General features: G+C 36.7%; 1 protein-coding gene across 1 annotated transcript in view; it reads right to left on the minus strand.

Annotated features, from left to right (window-relative positions):
• Positions 1 to 12197, minus strand: part of slc38a10 (solute carrier family 38 member 10) — a 125326-nt gene that overhangs the window by 12119 nt on the left and 101010 nt on the right. The gene's annotated exons all lie outside the window — the stretch shown is intronic.

A 12197-nucleotide genomic window follows, 5' to 3' on the forward strand; every position in this document is an offset into this window, starting at 1 on the left:
CACTGAATATTTAAAACAGAATTAAGAATGTTCAAATCTACAGAAATTTTAGATATGAAACTGTAACTTTAGAATCCTTTTTATCAGCCCTTCAGGGGAGCCATTTAAAAAGAATTGTTGTTCTAATTTGTGCCAACCTGTTCTCTGAAATTTCAATTTTACTTTGACCAGTTGGCAATCAGATTCTTCTCCCCCAATCAGATTGGAAGACAAATGGATTGCCATTCCCTCATGGCTTATTCTCCCATAAGCATCACAGACCACACGTGTAGTACAAACCAGGCTAATGGACCATAGCACAACCATGCACTGGGGAGTTTACTGCATTTCTGATGGTTTCAGGGGCAGGTTTGTCTATTTACTGAAAGTCTGTCCATAAACATCCAGCCATGATTTTGGATCCAATATTCTACGATCAGCTTAGCAAAATCATATCTGTTGTAACCCTCCTATGACTTTAGTTATAAACCTTTTAATGACTAAATTAACATAATGAAGAAAACAAATAGTTCACTGTTTATTCTCTAGGTATACCATTGGCAATATTTTATGTCATCCATAGTTCTGCTCTGCAAAAAACGTCATGTCAGGAAAATGCTACGCTTTAACCAGCTGCTCGGGAGGGAGGACTTTCTGCCTATCTCCTCTTGCTGACAAGATTTAATCATAACAGGAACACCATTTTTAAGAAATTATGGCACAAGCCTCCACCATACCTTGTGTGCTAGCCAGTTACATCTTTGCCATCAAAATTCACTTTCCAAGGCTGCAATTGGAAAATCACTTCAGCAGATTTTGGTTTCAATTGTCAGTCCAGTAGCATTATGCGCTGCATTGATTTTTTTTAATGGTGTACTGTCATGATTTGAGCTACACAACATTTAAGATTTGGAAATTAAAATCCTGCATTGTTTCTAACATGTCAGCTTTCTCCAGAATTGTAAGCACGTGCAAAGGGGCTGATTTATTTTAAAGAAGTTTTGCTGATAACCGATCACCCTTATCTCCAGCAGAACAAGCCCTTAATTTCAGGATTATTAATACAAACATAACATTAAACTACAGCGAAGGACACCAAGTACAAATCTAACTATTTGACTGAATATCTGTAGGTCCATATCTCTCTACAGTCCTACCTTCATAAGCAGTATCATGCAAGTCCTTAAACAGCCACAGATCACTACAATCTTAGAACAAATTAAACAAATATTTCTTTGCTAGTAGCAATATTTTCTACACTGGACAAAGAACTTCATGATTAAAGCTTTCAGCAATTACTTCTGTGCTTTCGTCAGCTCCTTTACCCTGTTCAATACAGAGTATGTATTAAAGTTACATTATTCGGTGTTGCTGTGGGATTAGAGAACAGTATTTCAATCTCGTTGAAAGGGCAAACACTTTCAGTGCTGAAGGCTTGAGAAAGTTAGTAGCTATCAGTGAAGTTAACCATGGGAAGAAATGCAGAGAATTTCTGTATCACAAAAATACAAATTGATTCAAAGAGAATTCTTTCATTTTAAGAAAACATAACTTTTGCTTCACTACATTCCTTCTATTATACTATTTTACGATTTTACAGCAGAAAATAAAACCAAGTCTGAAAGCCGATAAATTTGACAAATCCTTAACCTGTCAAAAAAAGAAAACTAACCAAGTATCAACGTCTGCTCCAAAACTGGTGATTTGGAAATGTGTAATAAAAGGAACAACTAGTATGCATTTACATTAGTTACAGCGTAAATGTAGCTGACTCCAAAGTCAGGTTCCCACTAGATTAAGAGCAAAGTAAAATGAGACTTCTTGGAAGAATTAGTTTCACTTCACCTCTGGCAGTTTGGGATGCTCAAACATCTTTTCACCAATGCTAAATTTGTACTTTGAATGCAGTGTTAATAAAGTGATCTTGATGCACTGAACACAACATGACATTTTTTCACTTTTCAAAAGCAAACAGTCACAGGTAAATAGGAAGGTACCAAGAAAAACAGAAATATCTCAAAATGGCAACAGTTGCTAACCAGTTATCAAATGTTTCCATACAATGGAATAAGTATCTTCTAAATACTTAAAAGTTATTGAAATGCTGTCAAATTCTAGTACGGATTATCATCACTAATTTTAATGTTGGATTAATGCAGCTTTCAAAAGCAACCCACATGATTATGGCATACATCGATTTACTGAGTGCATTATAAATTCAAAGTTTATTTAAACCATTAAAAGGGGACATTAAAAAAAGTAATCTGTCATGTTCATTTTAAAAAGAAATCTATACAATTACAAAGTACATCATCACATCCTAGTAGAACTGAATTTGGTAGACATCACATCAAGTAAGGGCTAATACTAAAAAAACAAAATAATACTGACAGTTGCCACCAACTGGAGATATTAGGGGTTTATTTTTAAACACTAAAGAATCACTAACCAGTAACAGAGAAAGTCATTCTATTTAGTTTGGCACAGATATACCAAAGGACTTAGGAGTTGAAATTAAAAGCAACTGGCCCAAGGACACACTGATGGATGGCAAAAGAAAGTCTTATAACAAATTTCTGGTCCCGTGTCTAGGAGAATAGCAGATTGAAGTTATCAGTGCTATATATCACTGATTGTATCTAAACTCTTGATCTAAGGAGCAACACAGATTTGGGCGGGGGGGGGGGGAGGAGCAGACAGGCAAAGTAAAAGCAGGGTATTTATCTAAAAGGAGTGAGGCAACAAGGGCGGTAATTGCAGCCATTTTTTGTGCACAGTCAGGCAGCCAATGTGAGATGGTCAGTCAGTGAAGAGTTTCTGTACACAATCTCCTGGATAAAGTATAATGCAAAGTGTGGGAAGGCAAAAAGGGAAGGAAATTTAAAAGCTCCTAATTTGAGGAAAAGAAGATTTTTTTTAAAGTTTCAGAACTGCTCAGAATGCAATTAATTTCAAAATAATATTTCTATTAATGTAATGTTACGGAATTAAAAATAAGGGATAATGCTTAGACCCTGAAATATTCACATATCAGTATGTTCATTCACATTGGTTGCCAACAAATCTGAATATCCCTTTGCAGCCTTTTTGGTTCAGAGGCAGCAATAAAACAGTATATGAAAAATGTATTTAGTCTGACAAAACTCTAAACAGTCCACTCCCTTTATTTAGTTTGAAAACTAGAATGCTGTATTCAGAGGGCTAAAACAGTTTCCTTTCTGGTAACTGTGAGGAGGAATAATTTGGAATTAAGTAGATTTTATAAATCCAACGTCAGGACAGCAGTTTAGATTGTTGTGGTGTAATAAAAATGCCAACAGTGAAGTTCAAAGTGCCAACAGGCCTGCAGGAAAACTGAAATGTGTATTTATTTTTAAACCCCAGTTCTTCCAAGGGAATTTTAATTCCACGACAAAAAAAGTATTATTTCTCATCTATGTCCCTAATTCAAATAATTCTTCTTAGTCTACACCCATTAATCTTCCTCACTTGCTCAGAAAATGTTTCACTTCTGTGGAAGGGGGAACTCTCCTGATAATTCGATCAAGATTCAGAACTTACTAAGGTGATAATTGCCAGGTGGCAGCACCTGCATAAAGACACAGCATCTTCAATTTCTTTTAACATAAACAGCAGGGGGATTGGAAAATACTGTACTATTCCACCACAGGGACTGTAGGTTTACATCTACAATACATATGGCCGTTCGCAATTGCAACCATGCCCTCTGAAGGCATGCAGCAGAGATAAAATACTTTCCAAAAGGGGTGATAGGACAGACAGTGAATCACCCTGAACAAGCAAATGCACCTTGCTCGTTCTCAATTGAGGCTAAGAGGCCTAGGTACAGGATCTTACAGCACAGGAGACCATTTGGCACATCAAGCCTGTGCCGTATTTCAAAATAGTTATCCAATTAATCCCAGTTTTTTGTTCTCCCTGCACAGCCCTTCATCTAGCTGCATTTCAAATATTTATCCAATTCTCTTTTGGAAGTTACTATTGAATCTGCATCCAGGACCCTTTCAAATAATTAATTTCAGATCATAACTTGCTGCATAATTCGCATCTTTCCCCTCATTATTTTGTCAATTATCTTAAATCTGTCTCCTCTGGTTACCAATCCTCCTTCCGGTGGAAACATTTTCTCCCCATTTAGTTGATCAAAACCCCTCAGAATCTTGAACACTTCTATTAAATCTCCCCATAACCCTTTAGGTACTAAGGAGAACAAAAGTCCTTCATCTCTGATACTACCCTGGTAAATCTTGTTGATATCTTCCCCATACTTGCCAAAAGCGCAGCGCTCAGAATTGGTAATAATTCTCTGGCTGGAGCCAGCCAAGCCAATTATTTATAAAGAGTTAGTATAATTTCTTTGGTTTTGTACTCTATGCCTCTTTGGCTTTATAAATCCTTTGTTTTTCTTTAAAAAAAAGCTTTAATCAACTTGTCTTGCCACCATCAAAGATGTGTTTGTACATGCCCAGGTCTCTGTCCCTGCATCTCTTTTAAAAATAGTGCCATTTAGTTTATACAGCCTCTCCTCAACCTTCCTTCCAAAATGCATCACTTCACGCTTGCATGTTAAATTTCATTTGACATGTGTCTGCCTGTTTCACGAGTCTGTTTGTGTCCTGAGTCTGTTACTATCCTCCTCACTGTTAATACATTTCCAAATTTTGTGTCATTTGCAAGCCTTGAAATTTGAACTCAGAGGAGAAAAGATTGTTTGTTATGTTAACTATTTGAAATCAATAAGAAATTTACATTATATATTACCTTCCAATCTTTGGGATGCACTGAAGTCAGCTTGGCTCAGTTAAAATCACTCTCATCTCCTGAGTCAGAAGATTGTAGGTTCAAGTCCAGAAATTGAGCACAAACTTCAAGAATGACACTGCAGTGCAATACTGAGAGAGTTCTGCAGTGTCAGAGGTTCTGCCTTTCAGGTGAGATGTTAAGCCAAGGTGCTGCCTGTTCTTTATGCTAGATGTAAAAGATTCCATGGCACTGTTTCGAAGAATAGTAGGGAAGTTATCCCTAATGCCCTGACCAATATTTATCTCAATAAACATCAGAACAACAGTTTAGCTGGCCATTATCACATTGCTGTTTGTGGGAGCTTACTGTGCACAGACTAGATGCTGTGTTTCTGATATCACAACAGTGACTGCATTTCAAAAGAAGGTACTTCATTGGATGTAAAACACCTTGGGATGCCCTGAGGTTGTGAAAGGCACAACAGTATATAATGGAAGCCTTTCTTTCTTTAAAGTGATTACAATGAATTACTTTTCAAGTATATTCACAATTGTTTTGTGGAGAAACACAACACCAAATTGCACACATCATGTCCCCCAGATAGCAAATCAAGATAACTGTCCAACTAATCCATTGTAGTGATGTTGCTTGAAGGTTGGATGTTGAAGCAGTGCTCAAAGATATTTATGCCCACCTTAACAGGGAGATAGGGGCCTTGGTTTAACATGTCATCCAAAAGACAGCATCTCTAATCAATGCTGCGCCCCCACCCCCAACACCGCAAATAACACAAATAACGCATCAGTCTAGATAATAAACTCAAGTCCTATAGTGGAGCTTAAATTCACAATCTCCTGACTCAGAGGTGAGAGTACTGCCCACTGGGCCACGGCTAAAATGAAATAATTAGAATGTCAGTGCATTGCCCACAGCGCTGAAGCACTGAACTTTCTGCTCATGCTCCCATCAGTCGTTACTCAGTCTCAAGCTCCTTTCAGTTAGCATGTCACTCTAACTACCGGTGTGTTCACTGAGGAAGGAGGGAAATCCATTCAAAAAGGGGTCAGTTTCTGCACTGCCTAACTCATCTGATGGAGATATTCAGAGACTGATCCCTAATGATAATGATAAAATTGCAGGAGTTTCCTTTGAGGAAGTGGAATAAGAAAATCAAAATAATTAGAATGCACAAATCACACCAACTTCCACTAATGTAACTTTTATTTAGAGAAAATACCTCAACCTCCCTGTACTGACAACACAGAAGTTCTTTCAAACATGTGAAGGGTAACCAGCTATATAACATTACTGGTGTGATCACTTTTTTTTAAACCTTGTTCTGTTTATATTACTTCCTAAGATTTATTGGAGAAAAATTCTAGAAACCTATTTTTTAATGCTGTTTTAAGCTGTTTTCTGAAAGATTTTAAGAATATTTAGTAGGCAAGGGGTTAAGCATTAATAGAAAAAGAATTAAAATGCCAAGGCTTCAAGTGAATTAACATGGACAGATTTCAAGGAACTTAAGTGCGCACAAAGCTTAAAACAGTATGAACCACACACTGTTCTGAATCTCAGCCACACACAAAGAGGAACTTCCTGACCAGTCAACCTTTGGCCTTTTCATCAAGTGACGTACATTCAGAATGACATATATGGCTTTCATACACATTCTAACGAGGCCCCCACACTGAAAAAGGGCAGGAATCTACACAAAACCAGAGCTCTTTCTGCATTACAAAACAGAAAGGATGATTAGAACCAAGAAATCCTTCACTATGGTGGATTCCTCTGAGGTGCTACCTCATAACACATTTGTGGATATAAAAGCTTTCTAAGAATGGATAAGCTGTTCTTAAAACCTATATAATTAAAGATAGGTTTTTGTGGTCTAGAAGGAAACAGGGTATGGCATTGCTTTCAACTCAATATGTCGAAGACACCCACTGCTACCCAACATTGCCTATGCACCTAAGCTTTCCAAGATGTAATTCTAACAAGCTGTTTTCCTCATATTCTGCCAACAACATTTTCCCCCAGAGGGAAGGTGCTCCTCGTTTCAAATCTACATACGTGGCAAGGATTCCCAAAGGTACTTTTAGTGAAATCATTTTTCCCTTCCTTAGGCTAGATTCACTAGTATATATGTGGCAAATCACAGGACTTTTACTGGAGTGATGCTGTCCTATATTTTTTCCTACACTAGAGTACACAATTAGTTGATTTTAGTAAGACAGTTCTCACTTATTCTTCTCAGAATACTGCATATCCTACCTATGCCCTTTTTGGGGGTATTCAGGCATCAACACAAACAGCCCATCAGATTTGGTTAGCTTCAAAGTTGGCCACTCGTCACTTATCGGCTAAGTCTGCCCCTGAATTACGCCGTGGATCAGTTGTACCTAAATCCTGCACTTAGCCAAAGAGTTTACATACATCAGTAATTCAGAAGTAGCAAGGTTTTGTGAATGTTGTTTACATTTTTACTAAGTATAGGCAGTATGAATAGCCCAAGATATATTGAAAAGAGCTCTTTAATCTATAAATTTGTTAAAGGGTTTAATGCCTTTATCAACACGGTGTCTTTTTAAAATTAATAAAGTATTATTTAAGGGTACCCTGATGGTTCAGTGCTCAATTTCTAATCAGGCAGTGATGATTCAAGTTCCAGCAGCCATTACCCATGTTCAGATAATCTGCTGTAAGCAAATACCACACTATAGCATAGGGTTCCATCTGCAAGTGATGTTCAAACTTTGTACCTCCTGATGACAGTAGAATTTGCAGCTCAGACCTTATCAACCTAATTAGAATGGTATGTGCAATGGCAAGGAACCTGCATGTTGCAAGTCTGTTGTTACTCAGAGTTGTATGCTATAATACAAAGCAAATATCACTTAACAAAATCAGAATAAGAGCTTCATAATGAGAACATCTGGCTGGTAAGCAAAGCAGCTTAATATCAGGAACAGGTGGATAAAACAAACAGTGTAGAATGGGCTCTGTGCAAATGTTTATTCCCCCTTACAAACTGTCCATAATTCTTTCAATGATCAATTGTGATACTGAAGAAATATGTCTTATAAATTATATACAGATTAGAAATATGAATGAATGCTTTCTAGTGTGCAGTCTGTTCAAACCTGCTCAGTACACGTTTATGTTGGTAAAGGGGCCAACAGGCTTCTATTGTAATAACTTTATTAAAACAATGAAACCCAGGTGGCAATTTGTTACTCTTAATAGGTACTAAATCTAGCTGACTCTACAGAATTCAGTTTAACATTATTCAGACCCATTGACCTGTATCTGATTCATGTGCACTCAGGGCCAAAAAAAAAAATCAGACTGTCTCACAGATGACATTCTACCAATGGTGTAAATTAGAACAAACCTGAATGTGGATTTGTGGCATGTTAGATCGTTATATAATACTACTAGAAAAAATGTTCGCAGGACTAGAACAGAATGTGATTTAAATAAAACTATTGATAGTATAATCAATGTAAAAGGAGGCTAACTCGAAGCTTCTTCCTTATCACCTGCAAGTCTTGCTTATCACAAATTTGTGTCCCTGAATAAGTGTTTTTAAACCTGACAGCAGGAGTTGAAAACAAGACAAATAGATGGGATGTCAGTGAAGGTGAATGGGAGAGGGCAATAAATTACATTCAAATCAAACTGGATATAATAAAGTAGCTGTAACACACCCATTTCTCCCCCCACACCCACATTCTACACACGATGCAATGCAGTCAGAAAATAAACTTCTGTTTAGAATCCACAATATTTCAAATCTTACATACAAGAAAAGCTTGTTACACTGCAAGGATATGACAGGTGATAGTTACAAATATGAATTCCTGCAAACGCAGTTATAGACAACCAAAACTCTAAAATGATGAAATTACTAAAATGCTCAATGGTTCTATTACTTCACCTGGGCAATACCAAGGCTTTGGAAAATGTTCAGAACAGAAGAGGGACACCTTAGCCCTTTTAGCTGATCTGGACAGCTGAGTCCATAATATCTTAAAGCGTGAACACAGGCAATTTGATTGCAGTTGATAAAATGAAAGGACTAGATTATGTACAAGTTGATAAATTATTTCAATTAAATAGGCTGGAGAGGACAAGGAGCATGCATATAAATTATACAAGGGAGCAAATAGTTTAGATGTTGGGTGTTCGTCTTTTCACAGAGAAAAGCAAACCTATGGAACAAGGCGCTGCCTTGTGTAATGAGTGCTGGTTCCCAGTATATTTTCAAGAAACAGCTGGTCTGGTTCTTGGCAGCGGTGAAGATCACACCAAATAAAAGGAAAGTAGCAAATAATACAATCATGGTGAATGTGGTCTTAAGGATTAGTTTTGATCCTAGAGGAATTTTCCAGTTTTTCCCCCTGAATTGACTTTGGCTTTTTAACATCATTTTTCCCTCTCCTGGGAGACTTCACAGCACCTAGAGGGTGATGAGTTTCTTGACATGATACGCAAAGAATCACAACTGTATGGGACAGGCTGCACCGAACAGCTTTTCTTTCTGTGTGATGTTTTCATATGTTTGGTGTCAAAGTGAATCTCTGGTAAGGATCATGAAAATATATGCAGTTTCCTTAAAATTAAACTACAAAGGCAGCAACAGCTTAAAGACCATAGAAATCACAGATGCCAAGTAACAGCAAGGTATGCAAACGAAGCTACTAAGCATCAAGGAAATGAACAGTAACAACAGGTGGTTGATTTCTGTTATAATTTAGGACAAAGGAAATACTGCAACTGTGAGGGCCCAACATGAACTGTATCAAAGAATGGTTCATTATGAATGAATTCTGCATGTGTACGAAGCTCCTTCATTTTGCTTAGAATGTAGCCTCATGGCTGCACCACTAAAAGGATAACAAAGGAATTTTAAATGTGGAATTTACCCCAAACCACCTGTTATCTTCTTGAATATTTGCCTAACAGCATCTTATGATTTATCAGCATGGAGTAAAAGCAGTGCACAGCTGGTTAGTAGTTAAGCAAAATAACTGCATGGTTTAATAAGAAAAGGAAAAAATACAAAAGGTGCATAAATACGTGGAATTAATGTCAGGCCCCAACATAGATACAAATACAAAACTATACCTTGAACATCTCTGCAGGTCATCCTTTAAATATAGATTTACAAGGTTGTTTTCCCTTATTCATGAAAATGGCCACTGTTTTGTCTATGTGATTTGACTCCAGACAAGGACCGGTAATGAAGAACGTTGGGTGTGATGTAATAGAAAGTAGCTATCCACGAGCAGAGATGAAAAATTACAGAAAAATAACCTGCCCATTCTGAAATAATGGGGTGTAGTTTCCAAGTACATCATTTTTAGAAAATATAAGGGACAAAGTATACAAGTATAAAACAGTAAAACAGTAATTTTTAGACCACATATAGGAATAAATATTGATGATAGTTGAACGTTATACAAGTGCACTGTTACTCCAATGGTTAGAAAATTAAGTGCATTTTTAATTACCACATATTTTACATTTTTTTTCAATCCAATGGGCAATTGTTTATTACATAATACTAGCTAATATTACACTGCAATTTTCTTTATATTTAAATGATACTGGGAAACAGTGTCCCTTGATTTTGGCATGTGTTTTCATAGGCTTACAACCTGTGCCTTTCACATCTGTCACGTAGTCTATGTTCTAAAGCTGTAATCTCAACAAGTACCACTCACTGCCTGTAGATGCCAATTAGGAGACAGCTGCAGCAATTACTGGGTGACACATGCCAACTCTTCAACAGTTACATGTGTGTTCTGGTCCAAATAAGGTAATTTTTTCCTTATCCTGCCTGTCCTCCTATTATCTCCAATGGGAAAACAAATTTGGGCGGGTGATAACAGCCTGTGTTTATGCCGATAACTAGGGAAACATAAATGTTTACTCCAGGTAACCCTCAACCCCGAAATAAAAATTTGCATTACCATCTCTGCTGGGAAATTCAGATCTGGCAGATACCAGTGACTGTATTCTACATAACTACAGTATAAACTGTAAACCACATTTTTAATCGAGACATGCATGTCTGCCGTAGCATAAATGCAAAGCTTACAGGCAATGGGTGAAGTGATAGTACAGATATTGTTGGGTTAAACAAAAAAAAAGGCCAATATGTTTCTTTGGTTGCAAAACGTGAACTGAAACCAATTTACATTCCTAATAAAGTTTCCAAAAAAATTTTTGTATTTAGGTTTCTGTAATCTTGATCATAGTACAATTATAATTAAAATCCACAGATTGCTGGATTAAGAGCAGCATGAAATGAGGACATTCCAAGACACAGGATTATCGTGCAACTCTGATCTTGATGCAAGCTTATATATTATTTGCGTGTTAAAATTTGGATCATTAATATAAATTTGATATTTCTAAACCAAAGTCTTCGATTCTTCCAATGAAAAATATTTAGGTTTAGTCCTGAAATTTGTAGCCCACTACAAGAAACCAGATAAATAGACACTGCACAACAGTAACTGGGAAATGCTAGCAGGTTTTAATAAACTTAATTTAAATTTTAGATTGTAAATTAGATTTTTTGTTTAAAGAATATGCTTTAGGCACTCAAAGCCATCACTATTTATATCAACGATATTAAACCATTTTTAAAAAATCCTTTAAAAATGTATAAACTGTACTGTGACTGTACAAATTTCTCTCAAGCTAGCCATTTCCGCAGCAGGATGTAGAATTAAAGGGAGCAAGAGGATATGAAATTAACATATTCTCAGAGTTTAAATGATCTTCAAGGAGCTATATTCATCTTATATGAAACAATCCGAGTTGGAATGCACAATAATTATGGTAATCTAACAATCACCCTGGAGGTTGTTTTGTATAATGCTGGCAAAATAGTGTAGCACTTAAGACTTTATGTGTGGTGTCAGGTTTTACAAGCTGAGTGTGTTGGGCTATAAAACCTGTGTTCCCCTGGAATTACAATCAGCCAATTCTCACAGGCTAAGCAAATTCCAGAAGCAGTGGTTTACACACACGCACGCACGACGTACTTGAGGGCTGTTCCAGTATTGTTTACCGGCTTGTGTGCAGATCTCAAGTTAATAATTTTACAGACATAAAAAAATTGTTACCAAGTATAATAAAAGTTTTGATATTTATCAGAGGCCTAACTTTTGAATTTTTGCTTCATACACTTCCAGTTTTATACTTGCAGAGCATTAGGAAATATTAGAATAACCTTCATAGATGTGGCAAAACATACATATTTAGAGAGCCACAAAGAAGTTTGGGTTTGAAAAGTAACTAACTTTTGGATAATATTAAGGGGTGGTAGGTCTCTTATTGGGGTAACCACAGTGCAGTAGTATGAATAAGGACTAAAAGTAGAACAGCTACCTCTTGTGGAGCTGTAGTAAAGTTGTAGGTGAACAGCCTCAATGTCG

Source organism: Carcharodon carcharias, chromosome 22, assembly GCF_017639515.1.
Source record: "Carcharodon carcharias isolate sCarCar2 chromosome 22, sCarCar2.pri, whole genome shotgun sequence".
Lineage (NCBI taxonomy): Eukaryota > Metazoa > Chordata > Chondrichthyes > Lamniformes > Lamnidae > Carcharodon > Carcharodon carcharias.